At 40.4% G+C, this 8,932-nt stretch overlaps 1 long non-coding RNA gene across 1 annotated transcript in view; it reads left to right on the top strand.

Annotated features, from left to right (window-relative positions):
• Positions 1-534: 534 nt before the first annotated feature.
• The window catches only part of LOC110277038 (uncharacterized), a 19,497-nt gene continuing 11,099 nt past the window's right edge, over positions 535-8,932 (top strand). The window contains exons 1-2 of the long non-coding RNA XR_008003702.1: positions 535-814; positions 943-1,051. This is a non-coding gene — a long non-coding RNA (uncharacterized LOC110277038). The remainder of the gene's footprint in view (positions 815-942; positions 1,052-8,932) is intronic.

The following is an 8,932-nucleotide window of genomic DNA, read 5'->3' as shown; positions in this document are numbered from 1 at the left end:
TGTAAGGCAGAGGGGTTATTTCCTGCTACAGAAGTACCGTGACCACCTGTTCCATTTCTGTAGTGGCAGAGGGGTTATTTCCTGTATACAGAAGGTGTGTCGGCGTACATTCCTGCAATGGCAGATGTGTTATTTCCTGCGTGCAGTGGACCCTGTGGTGGCAGAGGGGTTATTTCCTGTACATAGGGGTATAGCCAATAGGAAAGCCTTATCCAGACAGAGGTTGCTGGATAATGTCGGGAGCGGGTTAGTAACCGACAGATGAGCTCATTACCTGCATTAGGGCTAGACATGCATCATCCTTGTGTGTGCATTTGCATTTGATTGGGTTTGCTCGTACTTCCCTGTGATTATGCTATTTGCCTTGCTGTGACTTGTTTGTATGCTGAATTGAATCTCTTGTTAGTGCTATTAGTTGGTGAATGTATGATAATGATTAAGAATTGACGTTGTGATTGAAAATTAACTATGTGGTTGAAAAATGCTTAAAGTGACCAGTTTTATATTTTGGAATTTGTTTTGAGCTTAGATTTTTTTGGAAAGAGATAAATCGTCGTTCATGGTGAGTCAGTTAAGTCATAGCCATGAGAACCACTACCTCTGAACCCAGTTGTTCTGTTGCAAATCCTGTATTTTCCTCTGATATTCTCGACCCTGTTCTGCTTCTCTTTTGTTTTGTCGTTCTTATTTCGTTGGTGTCCCTGCTGTTCTAACCGATTGGATTGGTGCTGCTACTGCTAAGACGTATGCTCTGCTCTCTGGTTTCTGTTTTCCCGAGTACCAGAGCTGCTGTTCCATTCCTGTATTTCTTTTGGTAAGATAGGTTTTGTTCTACAATCAATATTCTAATTACTGCTCCTTTGATGATCTGTTCTGTTTTACCCTTGCATTTGCTTCAGCCTCTATTAAATTCCCTTTCAAAATTGTTGTTGCTGTTACTAGAGTTGTGGGTGATGCCGCTGCCGTTCCAGTTGTATTGGAGTGACTACCTGCCACAAATTGGGGATAAAGGAAATTGTTACGTTAAATAATACGATTCCGACTAATTGAGGTAGGGGATTTAACGTTTTTAATTTAGAATGCCTACCAAGTTATTGGATAAGTGCAAATGGTTAACAATAGTTAAGAATTTCTTAATTGACATGAATGACTTGAAATGCATTCGAAATTAGTTAATCGTTGTGATTAGTCTGAGCTGTGACTGAACTTAGATGTTGTTGTAAATAATGATTAATTTAGTGTAACTTATTAAATTGAAACATGCTGAGTTAATTATTGAAATGGCCGTGAAATGGACTTGTGAATTGATGAGTTATTGTGTGTTTGAATGATGATGAGTGTATATGAAAAGTTACGCTTGGCATAGTGTAGAAAAGAAAAGGTTTGATGATGCTTAAGTACTTGACATCGTGTGAATTATTGATTCTGGGTTCTTGGGCTGTGTTGGCAATGAAGACAATTTTGAATAACTGGAAAGAGGTTAAACGTGTGATTTTGGAAGGGTTATAAGTTCAAATGTGGTTTTTGATAAGTAACGTTGTTGAAAATGCTTAAGGCAGAATTTCTGCGTACATGACAGTAGAAAGAATCAATTTCTGGGAGCATCCCAGGTCATATACTTGAATGAAACTATTTTTGCATGAAACTTTACTGTGTTTTGAGCATCTCATAAAAAATTCAGAATTTATTGATGAGTATTTTGGGAGAAATGAATTTTTGAAGATTGATGGTTTCTGCAGAAAATTCTGTTTCTTTACTGCAGAAGCACCAACTTCCAACTCACTTAACTTTCAATTCTGGTAAGTATTTGAGCTGAAACCAACGGCATTTTCAAGCTTCCTGTGTCCACAATCTTCATTTTAAATTTCATGTCAATATCCTATTTAACCAAGTAGATATGTTGAAAAGAGTATGGATAACTCACTGGATTTTGGAAACCGAATTCTAAAAGGCTGTGTTTCTCACTTCATAACTTTTTCATAAGACATGGTATTAATCTGGAATTTGATTCAATAAAAAGCTAAAAGAGTCTTGTTTGAGATCGTGAATTTTGAAAGGCATTGGATGAAAACTGAATTTTTAAGGAATTTACCAAACTTACTACTTGCTGCTGTTTTTCTGCATTTTCTTAGGAAACAATAACAGAATTTTAAGAGAGATGGTACAAGTTTTTATTGTGACCAAATTACCTCAACACCAAGTTTCTTGGAATACTAGTTTATTGAGTTTAATTTTGAAAGAATCCTATGATAAATGAAAGTTAGTTACGAATTGATAAGGTGAAAGTTGAATTGATATTGGAAAGGTTGAAGAGAGTTTGGTAAATTGTTTTGTTGGGACCCGTAAGGGTGGCTAAGCCCGAGTTTTAGGGGAGGTTCTGCCGGAATTTCGTAAAATCTGAGGTTTTACTTAAGAAAGAGTTTTATTTGATTACCTCTAATGAGAGGTTACCTTTTGAAAGGAGTTTAATGAATTTAAAATAAATAATTTTCTTGAGCCTTTTGATAGAGAACTAAACTGAAAAGTTGTTTTAAAGTTGGCTTGACTGAAGATTGCCAAAGCAGAGATTATGAACTGAATTGATGATTAAGATTTTTTACGAACGAATGCTTGAGAAAGTTAAGAATGGTTTTAAAAAAATGTGTTAAGGATTTAAATGGCAAAAGAGAATGGGGAACTGATATATGGATTGCTGAGATTTAGAAAGGAAAATGAAAAGTGATAAAAGGCGGGAAAACCCCACAAACTGTTAGTTAGTTAACTACGGGGAAAACCCATGAATTGATAATTGGTTAAATTCGGGAAGTACCCACGAACTGAATGATCACTGATCTCGGGGAAACCTATAAATTGTTATTTGTTTTATATGCGGGAAAAACCCACGGACTGATAATCATTGATTACGGGAATAACCCATGAATTGTTGTATGTTAATCTCGGGTATAACCCACGAACTGAAGATCATTGTTTGCTGTGTATTGATCTCGGGTATAACCCACGGACTGAAGATCGCTATGTTATTGTGTATTGATCTCGGAGAATAACCCACGAACTGAAGATCTCTGTTTTATTGTTGTGAATTGATCTCGGGGACGCCCACGAACTGAGGATCACTGTTTCCCCTTGTGCGTATTATGGGGTTGGGCTTTGCGCTGACTACCGGTAGTCACGAAGGAGTGGTATTTTTACCACCGACACATATGCACTAAGGACACAAAGGGAAGCCATATCTGGGACTTGTTCCTAGGTAATGTCGGGTTGCAGGGTGTAAACCGACACGTGAGCTCATGATATCTGAGAAGAAAAAAAAAGGGGGAACAGAGAAGAAGCAAAGGGGAAACGAGAAACTGAGGAAAGGGAGAAGAGGGATCAGGGAAGCACCACGAAGAACAGAGACACGTGCGCGATCGAGGGAGAAGGTAGCATTGCCACCGTGCCTCATCATCGTCGCTGAAGCTCTCCTTGCCACTATCAACGCCATTTAGAGCAGAGGAGAAGAGGAAGAATGACAGAGAAAAGAGATTGAAGCTGCTACAGGAACGGCGGTTCCTGCTTCTAACCTCTGCTCTTTTGATTTCTGGAGCTACCGTGGGTGGAGCTTGTCACCAAAGGAAGCAAGCTGCCGCCACCAACTCTTAATTAAGCCAGTATCCTCCTCTTTGTTCTGATTCCAATTTCCCCATTTTTGAATCCGTAACACTCTCACCCTTACTCTGATTATACTTTGTTTCTCTTCCATGTGCTTGTTTTAATCATGGTTGCCTATATCTTTGTTGCTCAGCCCCTTTTTGGCTCCTATTTCCTGCTACAATTAGGTCGAGTATTAAAGCTGGTACTGCCAATGGACGGTTGGAGCTATTACTGATTCTAAATTTGCTATCTGGGTACTGGTCTTATCTTCTCCTTAGGGTTGATCTATTTACATGTTTTGTTTTGTCACTGCCATGGTTGCCATGCTCTGGTTTTAATTCTATCTTAGTTCTTGCTTTGTCTTGAATCTCTAGAGCTGAAATTGCTTTTGATTCCTATCCAATTTGAATTCTCTATTTTACTACAACCATTGTCAGTACTGCGAAGGCTAATGTTGTTGCTGTTCCGGTGGCAGTTGCGTGAGAATTACCGCTGCTGCCCTGAAACTAAAACAGAAGAGAGTTGTTACGCGATTGCGACATCGAGGTAGGGGGTTTAAAACGTAGGTAGGGGGTTTAAAACGTTTCCAATTTTAGAATGCCTACAAGGTTTATTGAATAACAGCAAATAAATTTAATACATGTGAGTAATTGATTGACTATGTGAATATTGAATTGTGGCTGAAATTGTGATTTGGAATTGTTGATTAGTGGTATTGATTGATTGTGTGGATTGGGAATTGTTTGATGACTAATTGTTGAGAATTCCTGAATTTTAATGGGTTATGTTGGATTTGTTGCCGTTGAGCTGTTATTTGGTATATTGTAATGTTAACGAATGTGGTTGGTGGTTGATTTGGAATTGGTTTTGAGGGGTATTGAAGGGTTGGATTTTGAATACTAAATGGTTTGCTGAAAAACAGGTTCTCTTGAAATAAAACGGCAACTCTGAAGGTGATTTAGTAATTCTATAGTGACTGAAATTATAAGAATTTAAATGTTAAGTTATATTAAATGTAATTGTGAAAATTCAATTTTTAAGGTTTCATATCAACTAGAGAATTGGTTATGATTTTTCAAAGTTGAACTCTAAGATCTGATTTTCTGCATAATTTTAAACGAAGTCAGAAACTTTGAAAAGCTATAACTACTTACGTAATGACCGGAATTGCATGAGACCAAGCCTGGGTTAAACTTGGGGATATAAGGAACTAAACTGGTAAATTTGAGACTTTTTCATTAAGTTTATGATTTATGGTGAATTTTTGAATTGGGGATGTCAAATCTGGTTTTTCTGCAGAACATTTAACACAGCAGCAACTTGATTTCTTTAATGGAAATTCTGCATTTTGAATTTTGAAATGGAACCAATTTTAAATGAAACTTTGGTCCTAATACTTTAATTTCATAAAAATTTAGAATTGTTAGAGTTGTGGTTTTAAAGATTTGGATTTTCAAAGAAAGATGTTTTATGCAATAAAAGTCAGGCTTTGTTTTTGAAGTCGGTAACTTTGAGACTTTATAATTTTTAAATCTGGAATGATATTGAGATGCAACCAATTGGAAGTGAAAACTAAGTATGTTTAGCATATGTGACCTAAATTTCAGGGTATCCATGTGTTCCGAGGGTTACCTGAAACGTATAGCTCGGTCGTCTGGAGAAGCCCGAGGTGGGGGTCAGGGACCCGAGCTTGATATGTTTAGTGATTGGTGGTGGTACCTGCAATGACACTCCGATGCTTAAGTTAGCATGGGTCCAAGCAGATATGTGTAGAATGTGGAATGTGTACCATACCTAGGTGCTCCAGTGTATTTATAGTAGTTGGCCGTGATCTCCCCTGGATAAGATATTCTTATCTTATCTTATCTTTTGGGAGTTTTATCTCTATCTTTGTGGAACCGCCTTTTCTAGGCCTTTTCGGCCTTTAGGTTTTGGGCTGCGTTCCTTTTGATGGGCCTTCTTAGCTTTATTGTCCGAGGTCCGACCTCAGGCGTGGGCCTTGGGACGAGGTCGGACCTTTCATGGATTTTGCCGAGTTGGAGGAGCCCGGTCAGGGTATGAACAGTGCCCCTGCCCGAGTTCGTCCTTTTTGGGAGGTCGAGCTCGGGCATAGTAGTTTTTCAAAATTAAAAAATGGTCGTTTCCTGCATTTATTGCATTTTACCGTTTCTCCTCGATTTCCGTTCAGGCTCTGTGAAGGCATTATTTATTTGCTCCCTTCCTTTTTCTTCGTTTATTCCGTTCCTTCCTGTTTTTCTAAGTTTTCGCCATCTTCTTTTTCGAGCACCGCTTCTTCTTTCTCTTTGTTCTTCTTCCCAGAATCTTTTCGTGCGTTTTTCCGGGGTTTCCTCTGCGTCGCCGTTTCGTTCTCCTTGCTTTCGGAGCTCGTCGTCTTCTTTCTTTCTTCCAGGTTTGTTCTCATCTCTTTTCTTTGTGCACATGTGGCTCTTTGTCTGTTTCTTTTTCTTTATGCCTGGGTTGCCCCCAAAAGAGGCGCCGCCATTTGTTGTTTGCATATGGGGGGGGCTCTTTTTTGTTTCTCTGATGTTTTTTGTTTCGGGTTTTGCTGAATGGGTTTTTTGCTGTCTTCTTTATGAGATTTTTGCTTGCTGTTGTATTTCTTCTTTGTAGGTAAGAGTTTTTATGTCTCGAAAGGTTCTTCAAGCGATGTCGACCAAGAGTCCAAGTGGTCTTGGTTGGGTAGACCCTCTTCCTTTAAGAGTCCCTTCTGTGGTAGATTCTGAATATTTAGCTAGGTTCCGTAGGCACTGTAGTATATGCGAAAATAGAGAGTCTGAGAGAGATTATGAACTAGTAGCCCCGGATTCCGAGGAGAGAGTGTGCTTCCCGCCCTTAGATAGTTCCGAGAAGCTCTTCTTTTACGCTTATGATTGCTTTTTCTCCAAGCTGAGTGTCCGACTTCCTTTTACCGACCTGGAGTCCGAGGTGTTATGGTCTTGTAACCTTGCCCCTACGCAGCTTCATCCAAATTCTTGGGCGTTTTTAAAGCTGTTTCAACCATCCAAATTCTTGGGCATTTTTAAAGTTGTTTCAACTTTTGTGTCAGTTTTTGGGCGTCTCTCCCTCTATTTCTCTTTTTTCCTATTTGTTTGTGTTGACGAAGCCGGGTTCGGTGGAGGGAAGGTATCTTGGGTCTCTTTTAGGGCTAACCAGGGGAGGAAGTTTTGTACCCTGTATGATGAGTCTTTTCACGATTTTAAGAACTTTTATTTCAAGGTCCGGGCTACTGGGGACGTCCGACCTTTCTTTCTAGATGAGAGTGGGGAGCCTTCGTTTCCTCTTTGTTGGCAGGAGAATATAGTGTCTGCTAAGTATACTTTTGAGAGTCTAGATGAGGTGGAGCAGGCTTTTGTGGGTGTGGTGAGCAGTTTATGGGGTCGGGCACCTCACTTGGACACGAAGAAAATGTTGGGAGATCCAAGCCTTCTCCGTTCCGAGTTAGGTAGTTCCCGACCTCTTCGAGATTCATCTTTTCTTAGTATTTTGGTTTTGCTTATTTTTGGTGGAATTTCTGTTGTGGTAATCCCTTTCTTTATTTCTTGCAGAGATGTCTTCTCAGGCGGATTCCATGAAATTCCTTCGTCGGACGAAGAAGTCGGTGGCTGCTCGAAATCTCGAGGCTGGGGATGCTTCTGCCCGATCTTCTCCGCAGAAGACTACTGTGGGTGTTCAGACTCGGTCGAAGACTATTCCGACTCCCCAGTTCCGAGCTGTAAGTCAGGATCCTTCGACCTCTGGGCCTGCTACCTCTTCTCCTCCTTTGTCCTCGGGTCCTCCTCCCAAGAAGCAGAAGACCTCTCAAGAGCTTGCCGGTTTTAATGATAAGGACTTTGATGCTCTTGGTTGGATTGAGCAGCATATTCTCCCTCAGACCTTTATTTCTACTGATGATTTGTCTATGGAGCATCATTTTCAGTATATGGCGCGGAGCTGTGTCCGGATGGCCAGTCTTCATGCCGCTATTTCCCGGGAGTTCAAGAAATCCCCCATTGGTGCGACTAGCTCCCGACTTGAGAAGGCTCAGTCTGAGTTCGAGAGGATTAGTGAGCTGAAGGCTGCTAGGATTACTGAGCTGGAGGCCTCTTTGGAGAAAGAGAAAGCTAAAGCTACCGCGGCTGTGGCGGCAGCGAAAGCATCTAAGGAGATGGTGAAGGCAGCGACGGAGAATTATACTCGGTTATATGCCGAGCTTGTGGAGACAAAGGAGAGGTTGCAATTCGCTCAGGATGGTTTTTACGAGCTAGAAGGTCATGTGGCCAAGGGTATGGATGCTATGTTTGAAAATTTGAAGGCTCAGGTCCGGGTTCTTGCTCCTGACCTGGATCTGAGTTTGTTTAGTACGGATAACGTTGTTGTGGAGGGAAAGATTGTTCCTGCTCCCAATGAGGATGAGGTTCCGGCGTCCGATCCCAAGGTTCCGGTGTCCGACCTCAAGGTTCCGGTTGCGGACCCGACTTCACTTTTGGCCGGGGATGGATCTGGTGTGGAGGTTTCAAACCGGGATGACGGTGCCGTTGATGCAGTCCCGATTTCTATTTTTGCCCGGCCTGTGGGCTCTTTTTGCTTTTGGATGGTTTCTGTGAACGCTTTGGACACCTTTTTGCTTTTAGCTACTTGTAGTAACTTTTTAGCTTTATTATGCGGTGTTTTATTTGCGTTTTGACTTTTTGTTCCGCTTTTATGCTTTTTTAGTTGTTTTTGGATAACAACTTTTTTAGCTAGCGCTTGAAACTTTTGTTTTGGCCCCTCCTTTGATTTCGTTTTTTCGCTTGTGCTTTTTAGTTGTTTTTTTTTTGTATAGCAACTTTTTAGTAAGCGTTTTCGAAATCTTTCGCCGTTTTAGGGCTTCTTTTTTGGATCCGGGCTTTTACCTTTTAAGCTATTTTTGTAATCTCTTTTTATTTGGCTTTTTGAGCCATTTCAGAGTTACTTTATAACTTTCCCTTTTGTTGGGTCCGACCTTGTTGTTGGTCGGCCTTTTAAGTTATTTTTGTAATCTCTTTTTATTTGGCTTTTTGAGCCTTTTCAGAGTTACTTTATAACTTTCCCTTTTGTTGGGTCCGACCTTGTTGTTGGTCGGCCTTTTAAGTTATTTTTGTAATCTCTTTTTATTTGGCTTTTTGAGCCTTTTCAGAGTTACTTTATAACTTCTCACATTAATTTGAACCTCGTCGCTTTATCTTTGCCGACCTTGTGTGGTCTTTTGGCAAATGATTTTTTGCGTTTTGCCGAGCATAAATTAATGCGCCTTGGTGGGGTACTTTCTAGGATTTGTTTCATC

The sequence above is a fragment of the Arachis duranensis genome, chromosome 10 (assembly GCF_000817695.3).
Source record: "Arachis duranensis cultivar V14167 chromosome 10, aradu.V14167.gnm2.J7QH, whole genome shotgun sequence".
In the NCBI taxonomy this organism is placed as follows: domain Eukaryota; kingdom Viridiplantae; phylum Streptophyta; class Magnoliopsida; order Fabales; family Fabaceae; genus Arachis; species Arachis duranensis.
Note: the sequence above shows the minus strand (reverse complement) of the source record. Positions and strands in the feature narration are given on the sequence as shown.